A 12,500-nucleotide genomic window follows, 5' to 3' on the forward strand; every position below is an offset into this window, starting at 1 on the left:
CGGGTCAGAACTGGATTGAAGCGAATCCACGGCCCATGGTGCCGCGTCCAGTTACTTGGTCTTTGGATGTGGAGTGTCGGCTGTGTTTCCGTCCGCTGCTTTTGAGACTTTTGTTGTTGTAAATATCCAGAATATATCTACAATGGAAAAAAGAATATTGTTGTTGTAATTATCCAGAATATATCTACAATGGGAAAAAATAGTTGTAAATATCCAGAATATATCTACAATGGAAGAAGAATATTGTTGTTGTAATTATCCAGAATACATCTGCAATGGAAAAAAAAAATGTTGTAAATATCTAGAATATATCTGCAGTGGAAAAAAATATATTGTTGTAAATATCCAGAATATATCTACAATGGAAAAAAAAAGTTGGCTTGTTGGTGTGTTGTTCTGTTGTCAACACTCAAAAGTCCATGTAGCATGGAGACAGATGTTCGGACCCATTTAAATATTCGGAACCAACCAACCATTTGACGAGAATTTTTAAATCCCGATGTCTTCGTACCAAATGCAGCATGTTACATGCTAAAAACCAACCAAGAAAAGAAAGGAAGAAGAAATAACGGTTTACTATAATGATATTTGCAGGATTTTTTTTTTACACCTGAAAGAGGGAACAGCCACACATTATTTGCCCGTGCATAAGTACCAAAACAGGTGGGTCTTGGGGTTTACCGATGGCAGCAACCAACCACAAGATGAATGTTCTGGCTGCTAGATCTGTTTGATAGACTTCAGGGAGCGCGGCAGGTTATTCTGGGTGTCATAACATCACTGGAGGAAGCAAACACGCACTGCTGCAGCCAGTTTTATTTTCGTTGCAGTTCGGGTGGAAATGTGACCCCTGGAAATACGGTGGTTGGTGGCGGTGATGGTGGAGTGGCGATGATGTAACCGTTAAAGGAAATGCGCTCGAACCTCTGTCTGTCTGTCTGTCTGTCTGTCTCTCTCTCTCTCTCTTCCCAAGCCCCCTTTTCTGTACTGTCTACTCTGCATTCATACACACGATGTACCTATCTCTCCGTCATTATCCGTTCTATCAATCCACCTGTCTGTCGACCTCAGAAGGATGTTGGGTGCATGTACACACTCGTTTTATCTTCTACCTAGTATCTGTTCTTCTCCTGTCAATCTACAAATCTACTTGTCTACCTTCCCACCTGTCTGTCTATCTACCTATTTCCTATATTAGGTAGTCGGCCTTTCTGATGCCCGTGACACTTGATGCAGCTTGTGTTAATGGGTGGGGGTGTGAGGAGGGAGGGGGTTGGATGGGGAGGTCGGTGATGGAGGGTGGATATGAGAGGAGGAGGGAGATGGAGAGAGAAGCGTAGGTTTGGTGTGGGTGGGGGAGGGAGGGTATGGTTGAGAATTGTGCACAGGTGGTTCTTGACTTTAACATCTTCTTGTCTACTTTAATATAGCTTCATCGCGTATGATTCTCTCTCTCTCTCTCTCTCTCTCTCTCTCTCTCTCTCTCTCTGTGCCATCTGTTTCCAACCCATCCTTTTCAGTCTCTCACCTAACCCCACTTTCTCTCCGTTTAGCTTTATCTCTCTGTCTCTGTCTCTCTCTGTCTCTGTCTCTCTCTCTCTGTCTCTCTCTCCCTTCACTCTCTCCTCCCTCTCGCCTGCCTCTGCCTTCCCTCTCTCTGTATCAAAATCACTCTCTCTAACTCTCTCTTTCTGTCTCTTCCCTCTCCCCTTCCTCTACTTTCCCTGTCGCTGTATCTATCTCACTCTCTCTGTCTCTCAGTCTCTTTCTGTCTCTGTCTCTCCCTCCCCTCTCCCCTCCTTCTCCCCTTTCTCTGCTTTCCCTCTCTCTGTCTCTGTATCTATCTCAATCTATTTGTCTGTCTCACTTTCTGTCTCTGTCTCTTCCTTCCCTCTCCTCTCCCTTTACCTTCCCTCTCTCCGTATCTGTCTCACTCTCTGTCTCTCTCTTTCTGTCTCTTCCTTCCCTCTCCCCTCCCTTTACCTTCCCTCTCTCTGTCTCTGTATCTGTCTCACTCTCTGTCTCTCTTTCTGTCTCTGTCTCTTCCTTCCCTTTTCCCTTCCTCTACCTTCCCTCTCTCTGTATCTATATCTGTCTCCCGCTCTTCGTCCGTCTCTCTCGCCATCCATTTTAAAATCCCACCTGTTTGGGGTCGTGTAGAGCGTGGTCGATGTATCATCGGTATCGGCCAAAAGTACCAGCTTTCCCTGTACAACTACAACCTCCCACCCTTACCCCCCTCTGTCCCACCCCTCTTCGTACTCCTCTATCTCCACCTCCTGCACATTTATCACCATAAACACTTTCCCAACAGTGTGTATGTGTGTGTGTGTGTGTATTTGTGTTGTATGTGTCTCTGGGTGCTTGTTCTATTTCGGCAAGCAGTTTATCTATATCCCCCGCCCTCCTCTTCTCTTGAACGTCTTGTCTGCTCGCTTCTTCTTCCTCCCACCCCCACCCCCTCCCCCACCCCCTCCCCCAGCCACCCTCCCTCCCGGAGTCCTCTGGCTGAGATTTTGACTCCTGTGGAGAACTGGGAGATGGTTGAGGTAGGACAGGGCCGGTGCTGTATGAGACAGGGCACACAGGTGGGGCCCCTCTCTTTCAGTTGGTGTCCCGGTCATTTGATTTTTCTTTTAGATCTAAGGGAGCAAGGGGATTAGGCCGTTGGGGTGTCTTCCGCTTCCAAAACTTTTAAGTTTAAATTATAAAAAAAAAGAAGAAGTTTTCTATATGTATGTCTGTTCGTTTCGTTTTGTTTCGTTTCGTTTCTGTCTCGATCTGCTCCTCGCTCTCTCTTGTGAAGCATCCTCTCTCTTTGTGCTGTCCCTGCTTCTCTGTATCCCCTCTCGCCCCCCTGTCTGTCTGTCTGTCTCTCTCTCTCTCTCTATATATATATATATCTATACCTGTATCTCTCTCTATCTATCTGTCTGGCGTTCCCTCCCTCTCTCCCCTTATTTTCCTTACTTTTCTTTCTTCCTCCCTACTTCCCCCTCTCTCTGTCTCTATCTCTTCCCCTCCCACCGTCTCTCTCCTTCTCCTCCTCACTCACTCCCTCCCCCCCCCTTTTTTCTCCTCTCCCTCCGTATATTTCCTCTCTTTCTTGTTTGAAATCATTTTATAGATTGCGCCGGGATCAGACCTGGAGCGGGGAAGCCGGAAGCTGTGTGACACCGTTTTCCCTCCCCGTTTTCGCTTGCGCTTTCGTTTGGCATCGATGATAAGGCGATAAGTGTGAGAGGGCAAGCAGACAGGTAGTGTAGAGAGAGAAGAGGAGAAAAAGTGAGTTGAGAAAGGCACACAGAGAGAGAGAGAGAGAGAGAGAGAGAGAATATGAATGAATGAGTGAGTTGAGAAGAGCACAGAGAGAGAGAGAGAGAATGAATGAATGAATGAGTTGAGAAAAGCACACAGAGAGAGAGAATGAATGAGTTGAAAAGAGCAGAGTGAGAGAGAGAGAGAGAGAGAGAGAATATGAATGAATGATGAATGAGTCGAGAAACACACACACACACACACACACACACACACACACACACAGAATGAGTAACAAGTCTATCTTTGGTTAATGACGCATGATTACACACCAATCTGCCCATCTATCTTTTGTCTTTTTCTTCTTCTTTCTGTCCCTCTCTCTCTCTCTCTCTCTGTCTTACTCTGTCCTTTCTCTCTTTTCTACCCTTTGTTTGCTTTACATATATTGGCGCTGTTCTTTATAATGGATGTTAACACGGAACTCCCCCCCCCCTTACCCGTCACGGGCAGAAAGGCCTAAACAATAAACCATTCAGACTTCAGACTTCAGACACAGAATGAGTGAGTTGAGAAGAGCAGAAAGTGAGAGAGAGGAGGGGGGGGGGGGATTCGAAAAGAGCAGAGGCACAGAGAGAGAGAGAGAGATAGGAGGAGGAGGAGAGGCACCAGACACAGATACGGGCTGAAAAAGTCAGCGAGGCAACCTGAGTCAGCGCTTATCACTTTCACAGGTACACAGCGCCAGCAGCACCACCAGCAGCAGCAGCAGCTGAGCTGACAGGTGAGAAGCAACCACTGATGATCCCAGAGCCCCCACCCAGCACACTCTCGCAGAACGAGAATTAAATCTGGTGGTACCGTCCCTGTTGTGTCCTTAAAGCCTCCCTCACACTGTTCGAGGTCTCGGATTCTGAACGTCAAAGCGATACGATGCCTTCTTCTTCCTGCGCCTCATTCCTTTTTTTTTTTTTTTTTTTAAATTTAATTTATTTATTTTTGCAGGACTTATTCGTTTTTTGAGATTCAGTATCAAGAATGCATTAAAACTACGTACGCTCTACCACATCTGCGTAAAGAATGATTTTGAAAAGAAAAGAAAAGAAAAAGGCTTGCACGTAAGAGGTGAATCGAACAGTTTGACATGGGCTTAGCCAAGGGAGAGAGCGTTTTCAGAAGTAGAGGCCAATGTTTAGCAGGTTTTCTTCTTCTTTTTTTCTTTTTTTTTGGGGGGGGGGGGGGGGGGGGGCTTTTTTTTCGGGAGGGGGTGGGCGTGGGTTTGTCTGTTGTTGTTGCTGTTGTTTTTAATGTTGATGACAAACTGACTAGATCTGTGGCAACTGAAAACGGGGTGAGGGGGTTTTAGGGGCTAGAGAGAGAGGAAAGCGGGAGAAGAAGAAGAAGAAGAGAGAGAGTGACAGACAGACAGACAGAGACGAGGAGAAGTAGAGGACACGTGGGTGGAGCATGGTTTTGGAACAGTTTTCCAACGAAAACGATGCAATTTTCTTGTTCTCTCTCTCTCTCTCTCTCTCTCTCTCTCTCTCTCTCTCTCTCTCTCTCTCTCTCTCTCTCTCTCTCTGTTCGTCTTCAGTTTAACGTCTTTCCACTTGAAGTGATATTAGAGAGAGAGAGAGAGAGTGTGTGTGTGTGTGTGTGTCTGTCTGTCTGTCTCTGTTTGTCTGTCTGTCTGTCAGTCTCTCTCTCTCTCTCTCTCTCTCTCTCTCTCTCTCTCTCTCTCTCTCTCTCTCTCTCTCTCTTTGGCCTTCTCTAAAATTCGGCAGCAACAACATACCCCAAATCGAGTGTGTCAGTGTGTGTAATCAAACAAGCCAGGGTGCCGCGAAGGGTAGAGTTGGGGGGTGAGGGGTGAGGCAGAGAACGTGTTCCGAGCCAGAGATCGCGCAATATACATACCGTCTTTTAAGCCAGCACCATGTGAGAGGGAGAGGGTGGAAAATGCCCAACAGATTGGAGGCACACTTTAAAGAGGAAAGGGGGAAGAGGAGGAGGGGTAGGGTGGAGGAGGTGCATTAATATCGTACCTCAGCAATGATGTGTGTGTGTGTGTGTGTGTGTGTGTGTGTGTGTGTGTGTGTGTGTGTGTGTGTGTGTGTGTGTGTGTTTTTCAGCGAAAGCGGAAAACCATACAGCTGTAGAAGCCAAAAGGTGGCGGAGGAGGAGAGAGGGGTAGAGGTTAGGGGCCGGGAGAAAGGGGTGGGGGCGGAAGGGGGGGGGGGGGGGGGAGAAAAGTGGTTGGCGGATGATGAGCATGATAGAGCGGTGAAGTACTGATGAAGAAGGAGCCTTTTTTTTTCCCTTGTTTTTTTCGAGCGAGAATAACTCTTGACGCCACCTCAAAACGCCCTGTGTGGGCAGGGGCAAGGCGTACTGCCAAGTCCGCCCCCTCCAGGGCTTTAAGGCCCGCATCACACGGGGCGGCTGTCAGGTCTCAGGGTCTCACCACCTTCAAATAGACTCAGCCTTTATCGAACCAACATCCAAGCCCTCAACAACTTTGACCTTTAAGGGTTCAGCCTATAGGTCGTTAAACTCCAGAACTAGTAGGGTGTCAGAGCTACGCAGGGTAGTAGAGATGAGTTTATCGACCTAACGGAATGCGCCTTCAAGCTTAAGTTTTTAGTTATGCTGCTGGTCAGGCATCTGCTTGGCAGATGTGGTGTAGCGTGTATAGATTTGTCCGAACGCAGTGACGCCTCCTTGCGTAACCGTACTGAACTTTTCAGGGCTGTGGTCTTGGTGTTGTGAAGGTTTCGTTGTTCGAAAAGATGAAGTCACGGACTTAATGAATTTATATGTCCGTGTGATGGAGTCCTGGATGTGTGTGTGTCCGGGTGTGAGGTCCGTCTGGCTGTCTGAAGAGGCGTGATGTCCTGGTTGTTCGTGAAGCAGGGGCTGGGGTCCACTTGGCGTTTGAGGGTGAAGTTCCGCGGAACTCTCGCGACAAGACTATCCATGTAAAGAGTATCTGTCGGACATCAGCATGAGGGATGCCAACAGACAGGGTATCAGAACTGCAGTGGGTTGTGTCTTTGCAGTATCCAAACAAGAAAGGATGTTTTGTATTCGAACAGGCGCACCAGAGAATTAAAGAAGAATGAAGTCAGTTGAATATTGCAGTTCAGTTTCAGTAACTCAACTTTTTTGGACGCGTTATATTTAAGATCAGAGCTCAATAAGAGTAACAGCCTCCCACCCACCCCCACCCCCACCCCCTTGCACCCGCCCCCTTACCTCCTCCCTCCCCCCCCCAACCCTTCCCCCCCTAAAAAAGAGAATAAAAAAATCCTCGGCAGCAAGAAAAGCACGAATATTACATCAGCGCTACTTCCAGTCCACATCAGCGTTCACCCCGTTTGTACGTGCACGCTCGTCGTCTTCCCGCCAGTATTGATCAGCATTTGGAAATCAGTTAAATGTTCAGGTTCAAGGGGGTGTTACAGCTTGCCGATTGATCCATATTCGCTACACTAGCTGTTAAAAAAAAGAAAAGAAAAAAGAGTCAACAAAAAGATCAGTTGAGCATTTGGTTCATCAGCCGTCATGTTAAGATTGAAATGCAGCGTTGTGAGCACAGTATAAGCTTTTAGCTTGTTGATGCTCTTTTGTCTTTGTTTGCATTGTAATCATGTGTACTGTTGAACAATTAAAGATTATTTAAACCAAATGTTAAAAGTTACAGCCGACTCGCCCCTTGCAGAAGAGGCTTTAAGAATCAGAAGGTGAGATCGAAAGGGAACGAAGCGCTGTGCCGATGCTCATGTACACTTGTATCAAAACCCATTACCAAGGGACTTGAACGGCGCCTGTTCAGAGTTCACCCTGCATCAGTCAGTGTTGATGTTTTCTGCTTCTGAAACAGGCGCTCAGCCAGAAAAGTGCGGTTGGTGGCGGAACGGGACGAAGGCAACAGGTTGTGTACAGGGGTGGGGTGAGGTGGGGCTGGGGTGGGGGGGGTGGGTTGGAAATGGGGATTGAAGAGGGGGAGGTGTGGGCTTGGAGTTGAAGGGGGGGAGAGAGAGAGAGAAGCAGTCATTCTCTCTTTCACACACACACACACACTCTCTCTCTCTCTCTCTCGCACTCTCTCATATCTCTCTCTCTTTCTCACTCTCTCATACACATGTAGATAAAAATAGAAAACTAAATAAATAGATAAACAAATAAAGAGAGATGAAGGGACAGAGAGAGAGAGAAAGGTTTCGTGGCTTCAACCCAGGCGAATCACTCACGTGTCTGTGTCAGACACACACACACACACGCACGCACACACACACACACACACACACACACACACACACACACAGAGGACACTTTTGTCCTGCTGCACGTGCACTGACACAAAGCAGCACGAGCGCCCGGACAGACAGACCTCAGGTTGTCCCCGAGGCTTGACCCGGGAAGTTTCAGCTACCATGATGAGGGCTTTGTTTCACAAGGGCTTCGGCCGGGGACCTATGTACACCAGCACACCTGACACTGGGGCCTGTTACTGGTGGCTGACTACTGGGATCAATACTAAGGCCGGACCCTGTGTTGCGGTGGACACGAACTCGCCTTGTCACTTCTTTCTCCTTTTTGTGGCCTCACTATTGCAGTTCACTCACAACAGAGAGAGAGAGAGAGGATCAATGAATGGTTGTGGCCAGGCGGAACTTTTTTATTTATTTTTTTTTATTTTTATTTTTATTTAAAGCAACCTGCCCTTCCTGTCTCGGGAGACTGCTGCAGAAGAATGATAAGTTTTGCGTTTCGTGGGTAATGATACTGCTCAAAGCGCTCAAATCTTCCCCTTGGAACGCCGGACAGACATCCATGATCCCACCCCTTCTGACAGTTTTAAGTTGATTTCAAAAGCTACGCTACACCACACTTGCTGTGTGGGGGAAAAAAAAACAAAAAAAACAACCCTCGATTTTGAATTGAGGGATCCCGTCAGTTGGTTGTTAAGTCAGCTCCACTTCCTGCGGTATGAATGAACTTGTAATTACCGTTCGTGTTCTCTAGGCTACTGCTGCCTGTTTCTTTTCTTTTTTTAACAGGCCTCCTCTTTCTTCTTCTCCTTCAACTACTCCTTCCTCTTCTTCTCCTCCTTCTTTGAAGGGACAGAGTGCGGGGCTTGAGTTTTGCTGTCCTCGGCCACATTTTGCTTTTATTTCTAATTTTTTTTAATTTTTTATTTTAGTTTATTTTATTGGGGGTGGGGGTAGAAAGGAGGGGGGATTCATGGTGGGGATGGTTGTTTTCTTGTGTGTTTTTTTTTAAATAATTTAATTTTGTTTTTGTTTTTATGAGAGGAACGATAATTAAATGAAATGAACGGTCCGATACTTCAGCTCTGTGCTGGTGCTGCTATTCTCAATAGCCTCTTATAGAGAGAGTTTTGACTCTTGTCTAACCGCCATGCCTGCTTCGCCGAATCAGCCGCAGCGGGTCTCACACACTTACACACACACTCACACACACACACACACTCACTCACTCACTCACTCACTCACTCACTCACACACACACACACACACACACACACACACACACACACACACTCACTCACTCACTCACTCACTCACTCACACACACACACACACACACACACACACACACACACACACACACACACACACTCACTCACTCACTCACTCACACACACACACACACACACACACACACACACACACACACACACACTCACTCACTCACACACACGCATGCACGCACGCACGCACACACGCACACACACACACACACACACACACACACACACACACACACACACACACACATCAACGTGAATGATATGAGTAATACAATGATTCTGTTTTTGTGTGTACCACTTTTCAGCTTCAGTGAACACTTTGCAACTCTCCGCGAAATTCTCGTCCGGTATTAGAGACCGGAGGGAAGTAAGTATTCGTGAATGCATGCATTCACGGAAATGACATTCCGTCCAGTGGAAAACCAATCAGCTTTATCCGTGTCGCATTGTGGTGTTCACCCAGTGCTTAAGAAGCGGGCAAATTTTGACACTTGGACATAAATTGAATATCGTGTGTGTGTGTGTGTGTGTGTGTGTGTGTGTGTGAGAGCTGTGAGACAAAGAGAAACAGACAGACAGACAGACAGGCAAGAAGGCAGGCAGGCAGACAGACAGACAGAGAGACAGAGACGAGTTGTGGGCAGTACCTTGTGAAAGGACGCTGGATCTCCATTATAAAACGTCGAGTTAAGTGGGGAGACAGGCGCGAACCCTCTTCTACTCCGGTTTTCCTAGTGCGGTTGGGACCACTTGACCCCCTGTCCCCACACCGCGAGTGGCTGGAGTGTCTGCTGCTGGTGGTGGTGGTGGGGCATAACCGTCCACTGACCTCATCACGTGACCACGGCAGACACGGCGACCTGTCATAAATGGATCACTTTTGGTTCAAATAATCCTTAATTGTTCAACAGTCTAACATGATTACAGACATTGCAGACAGAGACAAAGGAGCATCAACAAGCATCAAGCTTGTATGTGGAGTGATGGCCTAGAGGTAACGCGTCCGCCCAGGAAGTGAGAGAATCTGAGCGCGCTGGTTCGAATCAGCCGCCGATATTTTCTCCCCCTCCACTAGACCTTGAGAGGTGGTCTATTATAATTTTAACATGACGGCTGATGAACCATATTATCATTTGCATCAAATGGCTTCTTCATAAACAGTAAGTAAAGAAATAAAAACAAATAACTACAGAAATAAGTAAAATAATGCTACTATCAATATTTAACTTGAAATTAAGTTTATAGTCACCAGAGGTATCGGCTTGATGAAAGAGAAACACGAAGGGAAAAAAATCACTCTTGACACTGCCATCCGTCAGGTAATTCTGTGTGACACTGCAGACAGCCGTGAATCAAGGACCACAGCCGTAATTTATATGAAATGGTTCACAAGAGAGCGAAAGCTTGACAGGATGATAAACTCAGTTCCCAGCATATGATGAAATCCCATGTGAAATAAGAGGTGTGTGTGTGTGTGTGTGTGTGTGTGATTAGCTGTTTAGCTGTTCCAGCGAAATAGTGACAATTTGTTGTGTTTGTTTTCGTTTATTCGCTGTTTTGAAAGGGAATTTTAGTTTCGCTATCTGAAATTGTGGAGTCCGTAACGATGCTGTTCTTATAAACAGGACCGTAGCTGTTAGTCACATGTACCGGCAGAGAACTCGTAAGGTTCAAAAGGACTTCCTGCAATGAAGCTGTCGTCCGTCTTGAAGCATTAGACCGCTGGAGAGTTCCGCGGCCATCCTGGATCTTGCGCATGCGCATCAGTCAAAGTTTCACTCGAAATCGCGAGCAATGTCGAAAGGCGATCAACATAGGCTAAAGCAGCAAATATATGCTGTCGTCCATTTCTTCAGTTGATAGCCGCCGTTGCTACAGCCAAACACTGTACAGTGAAGTGCCACCGTGTGCACACAAAAAAAAAAAAAAAAAGAAAAAAGAAAAAGGAAATAAAAGAAAGAAAGAAATGAAACAAAACATCGAGAAAAAAAAGCCTGCTGTTAGCACGTTCTGCCTCTCTCCATTGCCTTTGTTGCTCGCAGTTTTGGAGAGCCAATCAGCTTCGAGAGCACAGATCATGTGACGTGCTTGTAAATGTCATGTAAGCACGGAACTCTCCAGCGGGGTGTTGTAAGGTTTTTCAAGGTTCAAAATCATTTAATCCGAGAAACCCGATTTGGGAAAAAAAACAGGCCAATGACCAGATCACCATTACACTTCGTGCAGCAGTACACAATGGTGTGGTATCCCGGCATGGCATTAATGCTGGGGGGCAGTTGTTTGGGAGGGTGGTGCTGGAAGCAGTACGCAATGGTGTGGTATCCCGGCATGGCATTAATGCTGGGGGGCAGTTGTTTGGGAGGGTGGTGGTGGAAGCAGTACGCAATGGTGTGGTATCCCGGCATGGCATTAATGCTGGGGGGCAGTTGTTTGGGAGGGTGGTGGTGGAAGCAGTACGCAATGGTGTGGTATCCCGGCATGGCATTAATGCTGGGGGGCAGTTGTTTGGGAGGGTGGTGGTGGAAGCAGTACGCAATGGTGTGGTATCCCGGCATGGCATTAATGCTGGGGGGCAGTTGTTTGGGAGGGTGGTGGTGGAAGCAGTACACAATGGTGTGGTATCCCGGCATGGCATTAATGCTCGGGGGGCAGTTGTTTGGGAGGGTGGTGGTGGAAGGGTTGAGTGGAATGAGAGGTCTCTGCCTCAAGCTGTGTGACCTACAGAGCAGACTTCGACCCTCAGGCACCTTGTACAGCTCGCTGCCCACGAGGTGTCCTACTTTATCGGACTTCTGTATACATGTTGTGTACCGTAACACCTGTCGTCTGCACGGCCACAGCTGCTTCTCTCTGTCTCTGTCTCTCTCTCTGTATTTCTCTCTGTCTCTCTGTATTTCTCTCTGTCTGTGTGTGTGTGTGTGTGTGTGTGTGTGTGTGTGTCTTTTTCAAATCGTTGTCTTTATGTGTACGTGTTCTCAGGTGGACAGGCTTTGCATTGAACTTCCTGCGTTCTCTCTGTCTCTGTCTCTCTGTCTCTCCCCCCCTCTCTCTCACCTCTCCCCCCCCCCTCTCTCTCTCTCTCGATCTGTCTCAACCTCTCCACCTCTGTATCTGTCTGTCTCTGTTTGTCTCTCTGTCTTATCATTGTAAAGAAGACGAGGGAGGCTTGCAGAAGGTCATAATGAAGAGACCTACTCGGGGTTGTCTTTCTGGAACCTTCATTGGTCATGTCTTCACGTTTTCAGATCTGCGTCTTGAAAACCAGTGGGAAGCAAAGATGAGACCGAATGTCCTCCGCCCATGAGAGGAGTTGCCGACTTTTTTTTTTAATTTTTTTTTTAATTTTTAACTCGTATCACAATGTTGTTGTATCGCTACGGCGCTCATATGTACCATTGTTACTGCCGCAGTCCTTATACTGTACAAGGACTGTTATATATTGCTGTACCCGATCATTGTGTTGTATGCCACAGAATTGCTCTCTTTCGGTGTAACTATTCTGCGAGGTTGTGCCGGCAGTTTTACACTGCATGTTTTCGTTTGAGGGAGAGATTAAAAAAAAAAAGGTTTGACAGCCATTGTCACAATGTATATGGCTGTCTGAATACATAGTATAGTTTTGCTTGTGAAGTACTGGGACATGGCTGTTGTGGGTTTTCTTCTTCTTCTTCTTCTTCTTCTGCGT

At 46.9% G+C, this 12,500-nt stretch overlaps 1 protein-coding gene across 6 annotated transcripts in view; it reads left to right on the forward strand.

Moving 5' to 3' along the window:
• The window catches only part of LOC143284806 (uncharacterized), a 183,658-nt gene that overhangs the window by 59,023 nt on the left and 112,135 nt on the right, over window positions 1–12,500 (forward strand). The window lies entirely within an intron of this gene.

This window comes from Babylonia areolata, chromosome 8 (genome assembly GCF_041734735.1).
Source record: "Babylonia areolata isolate BAREFJ2019XMU chromosome 8, ASM4173473v1, whole genome shotgun sequence".
NCBI classification, from domain to species: domain Eukaryota; kingdom Metazoa; phylum Mollusca; class Gastropoda; order Neogastropoda; family Buccinidae; genus Babylonia; species Babylonia areolata.